This window comes from Oryctolagus cuniculus, chromosome 3 (assembly GCF_051225735.1).
Source record: "Oryctolagus cuniculus isolate XC-2025 breed Fujian yellow rabbit chromosome 3, ASM5122573v1, whole genome shotgun sequence".
Taxonomy (NCBI): domain Eukaryota; kingdom Metazoa; phylum Chordata; class Mammalia; order Lagomorpha; family Leporidae; genus Oryctolagus; species Oryctolagus cuniculus.
Genome location: NC_142869.1, coordinates 179,316,381 through 179,333,580, shown reverse-complemented (window position 1 = coordinate 179,333,580; position 17,200 = coordinate 179,316,381). Strand labels below are relative to the sequence as shown.

Here is a 17,200-nt window from a genome sequence, read left to right as displayed (position 1 = left end):
CCTCCCTGACTCGGCACCATGTACGCGGTCGGAAGCTGCAGACACAGGACGTGCGACACCCACATGGCCTCACCTGGAGGAGCAGCCTCACGTCAGGATGTCCGTCCTTGTGCGCGAGAACACGCGTCACGTGCCGCAGGCTCAACCTCACTCCCTGCACAGCACCGCAAGGTCTCCAGGACCCCGCACGCCTGCGTCCCGGGCCCCGTGCTAAGGACGCACCGGCCCCAGTGGACGGCGGTGCTGGACTTGGTTCCAGGGCCCCGGGAGTCCCAGGGCCCACTCCGGCCGGGGCCTCCACAGCAGCCCCCAAACGGCGGGAAGGCCACGTGGGCAGAGGCCACGCCCCTCGTTTGTCATCCGCGCAGGCCCCGCCCAGCCGCGCCTCAGCGCCGCGGTCCCTCAGGCGGCCGAGGCCGCGCGCACCCACCACACAGGGACGCCCTCAGCCCTGCCTTCACCCTGGAGGACGTCGGCGGCCTGGAGCCCTTGAGGCCATTGCTGGGGACACCAGCTCAAGGGAGAAGCCGCCGAGAGCCAACACCACGCCGGGCCCAGGAGCGGAGGTGGCTTGGCGGGATGGCGCTGAGGAACAGCGTTTCCGGAGGGCAGAGCGCCGTCCCGGCCTCAGAACTGACGCTCAGAGGGAGGAAGACGAGGGAGCGGCGCGCACAGCTTCCTGGGAAGAGCGAGGTAGGGGAGGGCGGTGGCCGCGTGCAGGGGCTGGAAGACGCGCCAAGGCCCGGCGCATGCGCCAAGGCCGGCGGTGCAAGCCCGGGTAGCCAAGCCTTGGCCGCCCCGCCGGGAGAGGAGTCTCAGGACACCCTGCGTGGATCGGGCGGTAGGAAATGCTGCCTTCGTCTGTCCAGCCTCTCACAGGAATGATGGTTTCCTTCTGCGCGTGGGCGTGAGCGTCCTTCAACTCGCGAGCTTCGAGATCTGTCAGGGTTTGGTTGCCCCGGACAGGAGCTGGAGACGTGTCCCTAGGAGCCCTGTCCTCCGTGTCTCCCGGAGCTGCGGGGTTGGAGGAGGCGCAGGGCCCCGGGGTGCTGCAGCCTGGGGGCAGGAGAAGGTGCATGGAGGCGCAAGGTCTGTGCCGGCTGGGAAATCATTCGTTCCCTCATTTGCTCACTGAAAGATGATAGTTCAAGGCCCGCTAAGGACTCTGGGTTTGAGTCCTGCCAGGCTTTTCAAATGAGTCTTGAAACATGAGTCTGTGGTTGACATTTCTCTTCACCAGTCTTGTTACTTCTGCTCAAAGTCGCCTTTGGAAAAAATCCTGCGTGAACTGCTGGGATTCAGATTAATGAAATAACTAGAGGGGGTTTTCAAAGTGAATCTGCCCTCCAGCAAAGGTCCACACAAACTTTGTGTCCTTCTGGCTTCCATGTGAATTTTAGGATTGTATTTTCCAGTTTTTTGAAGAATGTTCCTGGTATTTTGATGGAAATTGCCTTGGGTGGTATTGGTATTTTCATATTAATGCTTCAGTCCATGAACATAGACTGCTTATATGTATGTGTGTGTGTGTTTTGTGTGTGTGTCTTCAATTTTTTTCATTAGTTGCTTGTAGTTTTCTTGTGGAAGTCTTTCACATCCTTGGTTGAATTGATTACACAGTAGGTTTTTGTAGCTTTTGTGAATGGGATTGCTTATATACTCTCTATCTCAACTAATTCATCATTAATGAATAAAAATGTAAATGTTTTCTTGTTAGTGTGATGCACTGTTATTAAAGTTGGTTATTATTGGTTATTAGTCTTTTGGTGGAGTCTGTAGGTCTTTCTTTATTTAGAATCATGTTATTTACATACACAGACTACTTGACTTCCTCCTATCTCTGTGCCTTTAATTTATTTCTCCTCATTGATCTAAAACTTCCAGTACTATATTAAGAGCCATGAGAGGCGGCGCCGCGGCTCACTAGGCTAATCCTCCGCCTAGCAGCGCCGGCACACCGGGTTCTAGTCCCGGTCGGGCGCTGGATTCTGTCCCGGTTGCCCCTCTTCCAGGCCAGCTCTCTGCTGTGGCCAGGGAGTGCCGTGGAGGATGGCCCAAGTGCTTGGACCCTGCACCCCAATGGGAGACCAGGAGAAGCACCTGGCTCCCGGTTTCGGATCAGCGCAGTGCACTGGCCTCAGCGCTCCGGCCGCGGCGGCCATTGGAGGGTGAACCAATGGCAAAGGAAGACCTTTCTCTCTGTCTGTCTCTCACTGTCCACTCTGCCTGTCAAAAAAAAAAAAAAAAAAAAAGAGCCATGAGAGTGAACTTCCTTGTCTGGTTCTAGATCTTGGAGGAAATGCTGTCAGTTTTTCCCATCAGTGTGTTGTTGGCTATGGGATTTTCCTGGGTAGGCTTATTGTGTCGAAGTGCACGACTACCATCCCTAATTTTTTCAAAGTTTTATCATAAATGGATGTTGGGTTTATTGATCAGTACACCACAGGATGTGAACCTTAAGGTATTCAAACTACAACAGTGTTGCAAACCAGGGCCTGAACCCTACAACCCCATCTCTCTACAGTGGCCAGTCAGCGGTCAGCTTCGTACTCAGACCCTCTGTGTACTCCTCATTCTGCTCCCTGTTCCTTCCCTCTTGCTTTCCTGTCCCCTGACTTTAGCAATCATCCAGTGCTGTGCTGAACTGCAGGTGAGGCACCACTAATGGCCTTGCCACCTCCTCTTATTTTTCTACCTCATCCTGTATGTTTGGATATAGGTAAAACTTGCCCGTTTTGTCTGTTAGCTCACTTTGATGGATTTCATCCTTCTTTCGTGTTCCTTTTAATGGAAAAGAAGCTCAAGGGCTAGGACAAATGTAAATAATGCTTCCAGATTGTTCTTGCTCTGTTTTCCAAAATTCTATAAGTTGTATGTTAAATGTAGCAGGTAGGTTGAACAACCTAAAGTTGTAAGTAATCTTAAGTGTAAATAAAAGCCATCTAAATTTTCTACAAATAATCCATAATGCTGGTGAGATTTCAGTGAAATTTGTTTCCTTATGATATTATTAGTGGCACATTAGTTGGTACAATATGAAAAGTAACTGAATTTACTATTCCTGGGAAATTATGCTAAGGAAACTATTATACTGTGGCTGTTATTGACTTAAGTCCCCTCAGAAAAGGGTTAACATGAGAAGTAAAAGGGGTCTGGAACTTTGAACCACAATGACTACATTTGTAATTGATCTTCCCTACCTGGACTTTCCAAATGACAGAAGTAAGGCTTCATCTTATCCACGAAGATACAGGTGTAGAGTCACCCTCCCCTCTTACCTCTTCCCTCAGTCCACATGTCTGAGCCAAGCCTCTCCCTTCTTTGTCATACTTCCTGACGAAGCTCTTTGTCCTCTTCCTTATTTGGACCTTATTTGGTCCAAATTATAGGACCTTATTTGATCCTATAATGGTGCTGTTCCATGAATGTTTGATCTGTTCTATTCTTGTGGCCTGTAACACTTACCTCCTTCTCTCACCTTTATCTGTTATAGATGAATTTTTAAAATTTTTCTGTTATTTTTTAACTGGCACACAAAGTTGTATGTGTTTATGGGGTGCCATGTGATGTTCCTACACATTTGTATATTGCACAATGTCCAATCAGGGTTAAAAAAAACTATTTAAGATTTCATTTTGGTGAAAACATTTTTAAAAATCCTTATCATTTTTGGAAAATACTGAATACATTTTCATTCCTGTAATCCCACTATCATGCAATAGAACCCCAGAACTACTTACTCCTATCTAGCCATGACTTAGTTTCTCTTAATCAACCTTTCCTCATCCCTCACTCCCTCTCTACGTTTCCAGTGTCTGGTAACCAACATTATACTGTCAACTTCTATGAAATCAACTTTTCTGTCTTCTGCACATGCATGAGATCATGTAGTACTTATATTTCTGGGTTTGACTTATTTCACTTAACATGACAACCTCTAGTCCCACACTCATGTTGCTACAAATAACAAGATTTTTGCTACAGTGATCATTTTTGTTGTTGGTAATAAGGATCTAGGTTAATGACACAAACTCTTACTAGTTTTGAATCAGCATCAGGATCTCAAACAGCAAATGAGCATCACCAACAGGAGTTCAAAGACTGTTAGGAGAAAGGCAATTGTGTGTTCACCTGGGTCCTTTGCTCTGGTTGGTACAGGCTACATTTTTGCAAAACAGAGCTATAGCCACTATAGGGCGACCGATTTTTTTGTGTGTGTGGTAGAATCTTAATATGTGAAGCTATCCAACACACAACCAAAAATAATTATTACCTAAGAGTAACTCTGAAAATAAAATACTGCTGATTGTAAATGGGCAATTAGTTGAACAATACAGGAGTACAGTAAGTTCAATAGTAAAATTTAGAAATTAAATCTGTTTATATTGCACCATTTTTCAAAGCTCATTTCAATTTTAGAATTCTTGGTTTAATTATACAGACGCGAGACAAATCCTGTAAAATGTGTTTCAATAAAACAAATCTATTTTCAACCCCTACTATATCATAGTAACTATGCTGCTCACTGTGTATGCAAAATTTTCCAGATCATATGCCACACTTGAGGAATTCACTGCCCAGAGGAAGACACTAACATAATTAGGCCACATTAATGTAAGGTGGTATGTGCAGTAATTAATTTCTTTCTTATCTGCAGTGTTGTGGAGTTCAGTAGAGTTTATGGGAAATATCTATGAGACTGTAGTTGTTCACCCGCATAACACTGGGCCCCAACATCCAGGAGTAGGTTTAGCTTTAACCTAGTTCAGGGGCGTGTTTACTTGACAAACAACACATGAAGTCGAAAACAATGAAAAACATCCTTTCCCCAAGCAAGATACAGGAAAGCAAGCAATAACTGGCAGTACAAAGAAACAGAGAACCCAGTGATTCCAGCAAAAGCCATGGCATAGAAGGAAAGTAGAAAAGGAGGGAGGAGAAAAATGAAATCCTTCCAGTTAACCATTTGGTTAAATCTAAGAGACTATTAACTATGAAAATAATAATTGTAAAATACCAGGCTATTGAAATATGTATAAAATTAAAATACATCATATTAATGGTATACAAATCAAGAAACTGGTAAATAGGTAAACTTCAGGTAAGAGAGTATAATTCCATCCCAGATCCTAGGCATCGCTGATGAACACTCTGTTCCTATTCATGAGATTCATCTTTCCTGGAATTTCATACAAATTCAGTTCTAATTTATCTATTTTTCTGACTGTCTTCATTCAGCCTAAGGGTTTTGAGATTCCCCTATGCTGTGGCAAGTACAAGCTGGATGTTCCTCTGTATTGCTGAGGTGTGCGTTCCTGTTTGAGGATGCCACAATTTTTTAAAATTTAAAATATGAATATATTTTTATTATGTTGCTCACAAGAATGAAAAACACATTCGCAACCTCATGTGATAAAGAATCCATTTGACCCACATTGTGGCAGGAGACAGGGTAAGAGCCCTCACAGCTGGTACCAAGTGTCCACTGAAGACATCACCTTTCACCAGAGAAAGGGTGTTTCCCTGGATTCTGTCATCTACACTATGGCTTCCAGCTATTCTCCATGATCTTCCCAGAATCTTTCATTCCAGAACTTCCTGACCCTCTGAGCCTTTGCCGCTCATGACTCTTTCATGACCTAGATCAACTGCCTTGCTTCACTCAGCCAGCTGCCTGTGGAATTCCATGCCACCCTCAGGGGCAGTCAAGTTGCACTAACAGCACATCACATCAAAAGCCATCAGCAGTGGTACATTGGTAAATAACATTTGGGCATACGTTTAACAACCTCAGAGAATGTGTGCTTTCTCCCCAGTTGGTCCACAATCCCCTAGAAAGCAAAGGGAAACCCCTCACTCATTTTAGTAAGTATCTGCTGATTCTGTATGCCAGGCACAAGGGGCACAGAGTGGCCAGTGTTTACTCCTGTCATGCCCTGCACACAGTGGGAGGTCAGAGGATGAAAGCTGGAACTTGATCTCTTTCCTGACTCAGTCAGGTTTCTTCTGGCTGTTCCTACCTTTAACTGCTGCCTCCATGTGTTTTGTGCTTCGGTTCATTATTCACAAGGGGAATAAAATGATGGCAAAGAGAAAGGGTGGAAGAGAAGATGGAGGAAAACAACCCCAAATCCAAATATGAAACTCCAGAGATGAACTTTAATACTACAATATTTTAATAATATTATTTAATAATAATAGAAGGCAGCTTAAAATACTATGCACTACCAAAGACAGTTTGATACACAACCTCAGGGAGGATTCAGCATGGAGGCTGTGGCAGAAGGCACAGGTATATACTAAGAACCTTTCAATTGACTGCTGAATGGACAGACTCTCCTGCTTTCCTTGTGAGCCTTCTTTGTTCTGGTGGCAGAACAAGCAATGCCAGGCCTGAAGACTCCCCCCAGGCCTGCACCAGAGCCTGCTTAGTGCAAACAAACACATAAGGCATGTTCTTGTCTTCACACAGCAGCAGGAAGTGCACGATGTTCCAGCAGCTCGGCATCTGCAGCCTTCACAATAAACTCAGAGATGTCCCCACTTGGGGTTTTGGTGGTCCCATTGGCTCCTTTCAGAAGCTGCTGAACTAGGGCCAGGGGTTGCTCAGTGAAGTGGGTGTCTGCAAGGGGGTAGGACTTTAGATTAACCTTGGACTCAATCATGGATTTGATTCCACAGGCTCCTACCGTTGAAGAACACTTGCCAGCTTTTTTTATCCTGTTGATTGACATTGTGTTGTTTCCAGGTAGGAACTCATTAATAAATCAGTTATGAACATTAGTGTGCAAGTCTTTGGGTGGATGTAGGTTTTCATGAGCAAGTGATCCGCAGTGGAAAGCTACAAATAATAAATTTCAAATACAATCCTAATTGGAAACATTGGTTCCCTGTTGCTACATTCCAAAAACCACTCCCTTTCCCTCCCCTTTCAGGCCTAAGGAGGGTAATTCTGTGGTTTCCTTGCACATGTAATTTCTTGGGAAGTTCTATATGACCAGTTGAAAAAGAAAGAAAGTACAAAGGCTTGAGTTATAAGTAAATGGGTATGTACAGAGGCCAGATCAGACAGAAGTAGCTGTCTTCTGCACTATGGCCTTACAAAAAGTTTGAAGATGCACTTGAAGAACAATTCTACCATTGGGTAGAATATTGGTGGTAAATGTAATAGTCACTTTGTGTAAAAAAAAAACAACCTGAAGTCAAGGTCAACACTAATTCATAGGCAGTGTGTAGCAAGTTTTGCAATCGACTTGAGGATGGACTTAGTAGGAAGGACACAGAGTGTGGAGAATAGACATGTCCTACATATATTTCTCTAATATGGTATCCACAGTGAATTGGCAATCATTGGCATAGATCAGTGTGCAAGTGTCAGTTGGCATCTTTCCCTAGCCACGAAGGAGCCTGTTCAATGGGCTGAATGACAGAAGAAATTTGGTCTTTCCTCTTTAAAGCTGATCTGATGGTCTTTACTACCAAAAAGACAAAGGCAGATATGGCCCTATGCCCTGCTAGACTGTAATCATTTCACTGGTGAAGACTGATTACACAAAACCCTTGCTATTATAGAGGGGATTGCATTGGTCCTTGTTGACATGGAACTTTGGCATAGATTCACCTTCTTTGCCCGTAATACTTGTGCCAGCATATGCAGATGTGTAGAATACCTTGTGTATTATAACTTTTTACCCCACAACTATGCCTCTGACAGATACCTTAATGTATTAAGAAGTGAGACTGAGCAGTGAGTTCAGGCCTGCAGAAGTCATGGTCTAACCAGCAACCAGCAACAGCTGCCTTAAGGAAACTGCATTGCACTGCTGAAGGCTTAGGTATGGGTTCAGCAAAAACAGTCCTTTGTCAGGTAGATCTTTTTAAATTTGTTTTAGTGCTTTTCAAATATGAATAATTCACAAAGAAAATAATTTGCACAAGCATAATTCTGTACTTTTGCAAATATATCTCAGTGATGGATTCTCAGAGTAGGAATTGCTGGATCAAGGAGAACAGGAAATCACATGATTTCAGTAGATGTTTCCAAATTTTCCTGCATAAGGGTTGTTGCATTTTACATTTTCATCATTAAACCATAATAGTGCCTGCTTTCTCATGATGTCAAACTTTTAGATTTTTTTCACCTAATATGTGAGAAACAAGATCTTAATATGGTTGAATTTGCATGGCAGTTATTGTAGAAAAGTTTAACAACTTTTAATATGTCTGAGGACCATTTCAATTTCTTTTATTCTAAATTATTTTATAAGTTTTAGGTAATTCATTGTACTGCAATTCTCCATCTTTAAGAAAGTTATTATTAGGAGTATCAGTCCGTTGTCACACACATGCACACACACACTTATTATTCAACATATTTTTGAAAGTTTTCTTCTTTTCTGACTCTGATCATTTTTGAATTTCTTCAAGTATACAGTATGTGTAGAATATTTACTTTTCATTTTCACCATATTGAAGTCCAGCTGTCACAATGCTGTTTGTTAAAGTCCATTTTTTTTCCTTGTTTGTATGCTAAATTTCTGTATGCATTTGTATCTCATTCCTGTATCCTATTCTCTTCCAAGTTGTCCATCTATTCATGCATCCACACAAACTACAGATATTTTAGTTTCCAAGGTTTTGTATTTTCTGTGTGTTTTAATGTTTTATACTCACCCCCCTCCTTGCTCTTCTTCTTGCAGTGTTTTCCTAAGTGCACTTAATTGGATTTTCATGAACAGCCTGTGCAGTCCAAACAGTTCTGTTGATTACTTTCCATGCTGATCCTTTATTACCAGCCCTTATTGTTTGAAATGGTTTCTCCATGGATTCTTTTGTGGTTGCCAAATCTGTACTCATGTTATCTATGAACAGAGAAAGTTTTGTTTCTTCCTATCTGTTTTATTTATTGTTTTTTTTGCACTGAATTACTTTTATCTTGACTAATTAACTTAGTAAATACATTTAATAGTACTGGAGATAGTGAATATTATTATCTTGTTTCTAATCTCTGTGCCATGCCTCTAATGCTTCCTTGTTAAGCAAGATGCTCTCTTTGAAATATAAGTGCTTGGATTTTTTTTTTTTTTTGACAGACAGAGTGGACAGTGAGAGAGAGAGAGAGAGACAGAGAGAAAGGTCTTCCTTTACCATTGGTTCACCCTCCAGTGGCTGCCGCGGCCGGCGCGCCACGGCCGGTGCACTGCGGCCGGTGCACTGCGCTGATCCAAAGGCAAGAGCCAGGTGCTTCCTCCTGGTCTCCCATGGGGTGCAGGGCCCAAGTACTTGGGCCATCCTCCACTGCACTCCCAGGCCACAGCAGAGAGCTGGCCTGGAAGAGGGGCAACCGGGACAGAATCCGGCGCCCCAACCGGGACTAGAACCCTGTGTGCCGGCGCCGCTAGGCGGAGGATTAGCCTATTGAGCCGCGGTGCTGGCCGAAAAAAAATAATTTTATAAACATTTTATAGAGACCTCCTGAAATTATTTTTTTAAGCTTTATTTTATTTTCTCATTTTTTAAACTTTTATTTAGTAAATATAAATTTCCAAAATACAGTTTATGGATTACAATGGCTTTCCCCCCCATAACTTCCCTCCCACTTGCACCCCTCCCATCTCCCGCTCCCTTTCCCATTCCATTCACATCAAAATTCATTTTTAATTCTCTTTCTATATAGAAGATAGATTTAGTATATATTAAGTAAAGATTTCATCAGTTTGCACCCACACAGAACATAAAGTGTAAAATACTGTTTGAGTTACTACTTATAGCATTACTTCACATTGGACAACACATTAAGGACAGAGAACCCACATGAGAAGTAAGTACACAGTAACTCCTGTTGTTGACTTAACAATTTGACACTCTTGTTTATGGCCTCAGTAATCACCCTAGGCTCTTGTCATGAGTTGCCAAGGCTATGGAAGCCTTTTGAGTTCGCTGACTTCAATCTTATTCAGACAAGGTCATAGTCAAAGTGGATCTTCTCTCCTCCCTTCAGAGAAAGGTTCCTCCTTCTTTGATGGCCCATTCTTTCCGCTGGGATCTCACTCACAGAGATCTTTCATTTAGGTGTTTTTGTTTGTTTGTTTGTTTGTTTTTTTGCCAGAGTGTCTTGCCTTTCCATGCCTAGAATACTCTCATGGGCTCTTCAGCCAGATCTGAATGCCTTAAGGGCTGATTCTGAGGCCAGAGTGTTGTTTAGGACATCTGCCATTCTATGAGTCTGCTGTGTATCCCGCTTCCCATGTTGGATTGTTCTCTCCCTTTTCTATTCCGTCAGTTAGTGTTAGCAGACACTAGTCTTGTTTGTATGATCCCTTTGACTCTTAGACTTCTTAGTGTGATCAGTTGTGAACTGAAATTGATCACTTGGACTAGTGAGATGGCATTGGTACATGCAACCTTGATGGGATTGAACTGGAATCCCCTGGCACATTTGTAACTCCACCATTTGGGGCAAGTCCGATTGAGCATGTCCCAAACTGTACATCTCCTCCCTCTCTTATTCCCACTCTTATATTTAACAGGGATCACTTTTCAGTTAAATTTAAAAACCTAAGAATAATTGTGTGTTAATTACAGAGTTCAACTAACAGTATTAACTAGAAGGAAAAAAAATACTAAAAGGGATAAAGTAGTAAGTTGTCCCTCGACAGTCAGGTCAAGGGCTGATCAAGTCATTGTTTCTGATAGTGTCCATTTCACTTCAACAGGTTTCCTTCTTGGTGTTCAGTCAGTTGTCACCGATCAGGGAGAACATATGATAATTGTCCCTTTGGGACTGGCTAAATTCACTCAGCATGATGTTTTCCAGATTCCTCCATTTTGTTGCAAATGACTGGATTTCACTATTTTTGACTGCTGTACAGTATTCTATAGAGTACATGTCCCATAATTTCTTTATCCAGTCCACTGTTGATGGGCATTTTGGTTGATTCCAGGTCTTAACTATTGTGAATTGAGCTGCAATAAACATTGAGGTGCAGACAGCTTTTTTGTTTGCCAATTAATTATCTTTGGGTAAATTCCAAGGAGTGGTATGGCTGTGCTGAATGGTAGGGTTATATTCAGGTTTCTGAGGAATCTCCAGACTGACTTCCATAGTGGCTTGACCAGTTTGCATTCCCACCAACAGTGGGTTAGTGTCCCTTTTTCCCCACATCCTCTCCAGCATCTGTTGTTGGTAGATTTCTGCATGTGAGCCATTCTAACCGGGGTGAGGTGAAACCTCATTGTGGTTTTGATTTGCATTTCCCTGATTGCTAGTGATCTTGAACATTTTTTCATGTGTCTGTTGGCCATTTGGATTTCCTCTTTTGAAAAATGTCTATTGAGGGCCGGCGCCGTGGCTCACTAGGCTAATCCTCCACCTTGCGGTGCCGGCACACCAGGTTCTAGTCCCGGTCGGGGTGCCAGATTCTGTCCCAGTTGCCCCTCTTCCAGGCCAGCTCTCTGCTGTGGCCAGGGAGTGCAGTGGAGGTTGGCCCAAGTCCTTGGGCCCTGCACCCCATGGGAGACTAGGGTAAGTACCTGGCTCCTGCCATCGGATTAGTGTGGTGCACTGTGGCGGCCATTGGAGGGTGAGCCAACAGCAAAAGGAAGACCTTTCTCTCTGTCTCTCTCTCTCTCACTGTCCACTCTACCTGTCAAAAAAAAAAAAAAAAAGAAAAATGTCTATTGAGGTCCTTGGCCCATCTCTTAAGTGGGTTGTTTGTTTTGATGTTGTGGAGTTTCTTGATCTCTTTGTAGATTTGGGTTATTAACCCTTTATCTGTTGCATAGTTTGCAAATATTTTTTCCCATTCTGTTGATAGCCTCTTCACTTTCCTGTTTCTTTTGCAGTACAGAAGCTTCTCAATTTGATGTAATCCCACTTGTTAATTTTGGCTTTGACAGCCCATGCTTCCGGGGTCTTTTCCAAGAAGTCTGCCAGTACCTGTATCTTTTGCAGGGTTTTTCCAATGCTCTCTAATAATTTGATGGTGTCGGGTCATAGATTTAAGTCTTTAATCCATGTTGAGTGGATTTTTTTGTAAGGTGAAAGGTAGGGGTCTTGCTTCATGCTTCTGCATGTGGAAATCCAGTTTTCTCAGCACCATTTGTTGAATAGACTGTCCTTACTCCAGGGATTGGTTTTGGATCCTTGATCAAATATAAGTTGGCTGTAGAAGTTTGGATTGATGTCTGGTGTTTCTATTCTTTTCCATTGGTCTATCCATCTGTTTCTGTTATATATTTAAACAGGTCAAAGGATCTGATTTTGTGTCTCCATTTCATTGCTGCTTTATTCTCAAAGAAACACTGACTTATAATTGATTACTCTCTGAGGTTTATAATTCACAAATCCTCAAATTGACATTTCTATTTTCAAATATGCTTCTTAGGTTATTTTACCTGAATATGGAGTGGGTTTTCCAAAACCTATTTTTCTTCTCACAAGCATGAATTCAAAGCAGAGATAAGATACCATGTTAGTTTCTACAGCTGGTATAGTAATTCCCTGGTTTCTGGCCACATCTCTACTTGCTCCCTGTCACGTCACTTTGACCTTTATGTGCCTTCCCCAGTTTGTTTCTCAAATTCCCTTTGCCTTTATCTCATAATGACATTTGTCATCAGAATTAGTGTTCACTATAAAATCGAGGATCATCTTATCTCGAGACCCCTAAATTAATCACAACCACAAAAACTCTCTTTTTAAGTAAAGAACTATTCTCAGGTGCTAGGTTTTAGAATGTGGATATATATCTGGTGGGGGGGGTCATCTTATAACCCACTACAAATATCAGTACATTTAATTATGATTATTTTAATTACAGAGACATGTAAAATTGTTTATCTTTTATATATTTACTTATATAGATATTTATTTAAATTTATCTTTTATAAAAATTGTCTTTTTACTTTCAAATGATCAGTCATAACCATAATTTGTTTCTAATGAAGTATAAATCAGGGCAGGTGTTTATTTGTAAGTGGTTAAGATACCAGCATGTCATATTGGAGTGTCCAGGTTTGACTTCCAGCTTTGACTATTAATTTCAGCTTCCTGCTAATGCAGACCCTGGGAGGCAGGAAAGTTAGCTCTATTCCCACAACCTATGTGGGAGACCTGGATTAAGTTCCTAGCTCTCAAACCTCTCATCGGTTGTGGGTATTTGGGGTGAAATGGCAGATGGAAGCTCTCCTATTCTTTCTCTCTCTCTCTCTCTCTCTGTCTCCCCTCCCTCTTTCTCTCTCGCTCCCTCTTCCCTCCATCTCTCTCTCTGTCTTTCTGTGTCTTTTTCTATCTACCTCTCAAATAAATTTAAACTAATGAAGTAGAAACTATGATAGAAATGTAGAAATATATATTTAATATCCATTCTACATATATATCTTTAAAAGTTAATGAAAAAATCATGAAAAAAAACCTATGCATGGATGTCAAATTATTTTGCACAAAAATAAAGATGTCTTTTTATTCAGTTTTTCTATCAACTTTTTGAAGACTTACTATAAACATTTAATATAATGCATGTGAATAACTAAACATATAAGTAGCTAAAAATTCAATTCATCTAATTAATATGCACTCTGGGTTTCATTCTTATCATCAGCTATGCTGGGTATTGTAAGAGTCATAAGATATACAGTATATACAATGTGTTATTCATTATCTAGTAAAGGAGCATCTTCATTAAAATAAGTTAAATTTTCTATCAGTCATTCTTCATCTTTGATTTATCTTGAAGATGGTGCTTCCCAGTTATCTCCACTACATAGTAATTATTTTCCCTAATTAGTTTCTGGGACATCCACCAAAGTTGTTATTTTTCTCAGGAAATAACTAGCTACTAGTTACTTTACTTAGTAGTTTTAACCTTCATTGATTATCTTTTCTGACTCAATTATTGGTAATGCTGATTGAAAATGTGTTGTCTTAACTTCATCATTGTTTTAAATTTATAAGTTGTCAATTGGTATAAAATGCTTTATCTCTTTCTTAATCATCCATCTACCTATCCATCATTGTTAATGCATAAAATTTTTTATTCAATGACTTAAGCTTCATTATTTTTAATGCTCAATTCTCCCATATTTGGATGTTTCAAATGTATTCTTCTGTTCTATCAACATGTTCCTGTCATTTTGGGCACTTCCTAAATTCTAATATTGACAAAAAGGTTTTACCTATCCTTGGACATTCTTCAATTCTACCACAAAGATACCATTTCTGCCACATGATCTGATATTGATAAACAAATATCTTGATTTTAAATAATTTATATTTTGTGATAATGTATATTTTATCATGATTTTAATCATAATATATCAAGAATATCTGTTATCTTCATTTAACTTAAAGAATATATAATTTGGGAAAACATATAACTTTCTATAGAGGGTAGTACATTGTTAAGATTCATTTTTTAAAATTTTTATTTAAGTTATACAAGTTTCATGTATTTCTTGTAAACAGATTTAGGAACATAGTGACACTTCCTGCCCACACCTTTTCTCCCACCCAAGCTCCAATCCTCCTTCTTCCTCCCACTCATATTCGCACTCTTAATTTTTACAAAGATCTATTTTCAGTTTACTTAATGATCGTATAGTTAACCCTACACTAAGTAAAAGAGTTCAACAAATAGTATGAAGAAAAAATACATTTTTCCTCAACAGAAGAGACAAGGGCTGTAAACAATCATCGAATCTCAAACTGTCCATTTCACTCCTAAACATTGCATTTTAGGTATTCTATTAGTTACCTCAGATCAGGGAAAACATGATATCTGTCTTTTTGTTACTGGCTTATTTCATTAAGTATAATGATTTCCAGTTGCATCCATTTTGTTGCAGAAGACAAGATTTCATTATGTGCTCCAAGGGGAGCACATAAACAAGACTAGTGTCTGCAAATACTAGCTGATAGAATAAAAAAGGGAGAGAACGATCCAACATGGGAAGCAAAATACACAGCAGACCCATAGAATGGCAGATGTCCTAACAGCACTCTAGCCTCAGAATCAGCCCTTAAGGCATTTGGATATGGCTGAAAAGCCCATGAGAGTATTCTAGGCATGGAAAGGCAAGACACTCTGGCAAAAAAAAAAAAAAAAAAAAAAAATCTCCGCAAGTGAGATCCCAGTGGAAAGAACAGGTCATCAAAGAAGGAGGTACCTTTCTCTGAAGGGAGGAGAGAACTTCCACTTTGACTATGACCTTGTCTAAATATGATCAGAGTCAGTGAACTCAAAAGGCTTCCATAGCCTTGGCAACTCATGACAAGAGCCTAGGGTGATTACTGAGGCCATAAACAAGAGTGTCAATTTGTTAAGTCAACAACAGGAGTCACTGTGCACTTACTCCTCATGTAGGAGTAATGTGCTGTACATTGTGATTTAATGCTATAACTAGTACTCAAACAGTATTTTTCACTTTTTGTTTCTATGTGGGTGCAAACTGTTGAAATCTTTACTTAATATATGCTAAACTGATCTTCTGTATATTAAGAAAATTGAAAATGAATCTTGATGTGAATGGAAGGGGGGAGGGAGCGGGAAAGGGGAGGGTTGTGGGTGGAAGGGAAGTTATGGGGGGGGAGCCATTGTAATCCATAAGCTGTACTTTGGAAATTTATATTCATTAAATAAAAGTTAAAAAAAAAAGAAAAATGGGATTACATCAAATTGAGAAGCTTCTGTACTGCAAAAGAAACACTCAGGAAAGTGAAGAGGCAACCGACAGAATGAGAGAAAATATTTGCAAACTATGCAACTGATAAAGAATTAATAACCAGAATATATAAAGAGATCAGGAAACTCCACAACATCAAAACAAACAACCCAGTTAAAAAATTGGTAAAGGACTTAAAAAGACATTTTTCCAAAGAAGAAATCAAAATGGCCAACAGACACATGAAAAATTGCTCAGGATTACTAGCCATTAGGGAAATGCAAATCAAAACCACAGTGATGTTTCACCTCACCCAGTTAGAATGTCTTTCATACAGAAATCAACAAACAACAAATGCTGGCAAGGATGTGGGGGAAAAGGTACCCTACTCCACTGTTGGTGGGAATGTCAACTGGTAAAACCACTATGGAAGACAATTTGAAGATAGCTCAGAAATCTAAATATAGTCCTACCATATGACCCAGCCATCCCACTCCTGGTAATTTACCCAAGGGAATGAAATCAAATAAAAGAGTTATGCATACCCCTTGTTTGTTGCAGCTCAATTCACAATAGCTAAGATATGGAATCAACCGAGATGTCCATCAGCTGAATAATAGGTAAAGAAATTATGGGATATATACACCATGGGGTTTTTACACAGCAGTAAAAAAAATGAAATCCTGTCATTTGCAACAAAATGGATGATGCTGGAAAACATACTTAATGAAATAAGCCAGTCCCAAAAGGACAAATACCATATGTTCTCCCTGATCTGTGATAACTAATAGAGCACCTAAAAGATAATCTATAGAAGCAAAATTGACACTTCAAGATGCAATGACTTTGAATATCCCTTGTTTTGACTGTTGAGGAATAGGTTTTTTTCCATACTAGTTGTTGATCTTTGTACTTGTTATAGAGTTAATCATATGTGTATAAAGTCAATTGAGAAATAGATCTCAGTGAAAAATTAAGAATGGGAATAGGAGAAGGAAGAAGAAGAAAGGTGGGAACATAGGTTGGAGGGTGGATACTGTGTTCCTACACTTGTATTTATGAAATGCATGAAGTTTGCATTCCTTAAATAAACATTTTCTAGGAAAAAAAAAACCTAGTGTGGGGAGCAACTCGGACTAGAGTAAGTTACTGGAATTAAGACTTATTCTATGCATCTGCTCTCCCACAATATGGCACTGAAAGGGAGTAAACAACTTCTACACAGCTGCCTCTCGCCAGTTTGATGAGCTGCAGGAGCTGATCCTGCTCCTGATTGGAGGAGAGCAGCGTGCTCGGCGTGTGGGTAGCAGAGTTGGGATTGGTAGAAGAGGACTATAAAGGAGGAGAGAGATAACATGCACCAGGAACATCCGGATAACATCTGAGCAGCCCCCAAGAGAGCCGGCCGGCGGTGTGCCGCTCCCCCGCGGAAGTGGGGAAAGTGGCAGGGGGAGCCGCCCCTCCACGGAGGTGGAGGGGTCGGCAGCCAACCCAGGAAGGACCAGCAGCAAACCTGGGAAGGGCCGAGCAGATAAAAGAA

The 17,200-nt window shown here is 41.0% G+C and overlaps 1 non-coding gene and 1 pseudogene across 1 annotated transcript in view; both read right to left on the bottom strand.

Annotated features, from left to right (window-relative positions):
- Positions 1-206, bottom strand: part of LOC138849079 (uncharacterized) — a 30,044-nt gene extending 29,838 nt beyond the window's left edge. Inside the window, exon 1 of the transcript XR_016231804.1 lies at positions 74-206. This is a non-coding gene — a transcript (uncharacterized LOC138849079). The remainder of the gene's footprint in view (positions 1-73) is intronic.
- A 2,077-nt stretch (positions 207-2,283) lies between these two features.
- On the bottom strand, positions 2,284-6,665 carry LOC100357060 (NHP2-like protein 1 pseudogene; annotated as a pseudogene).
- Positions 6,666-17,200: the final 10,535 nt, after the last annotated feature.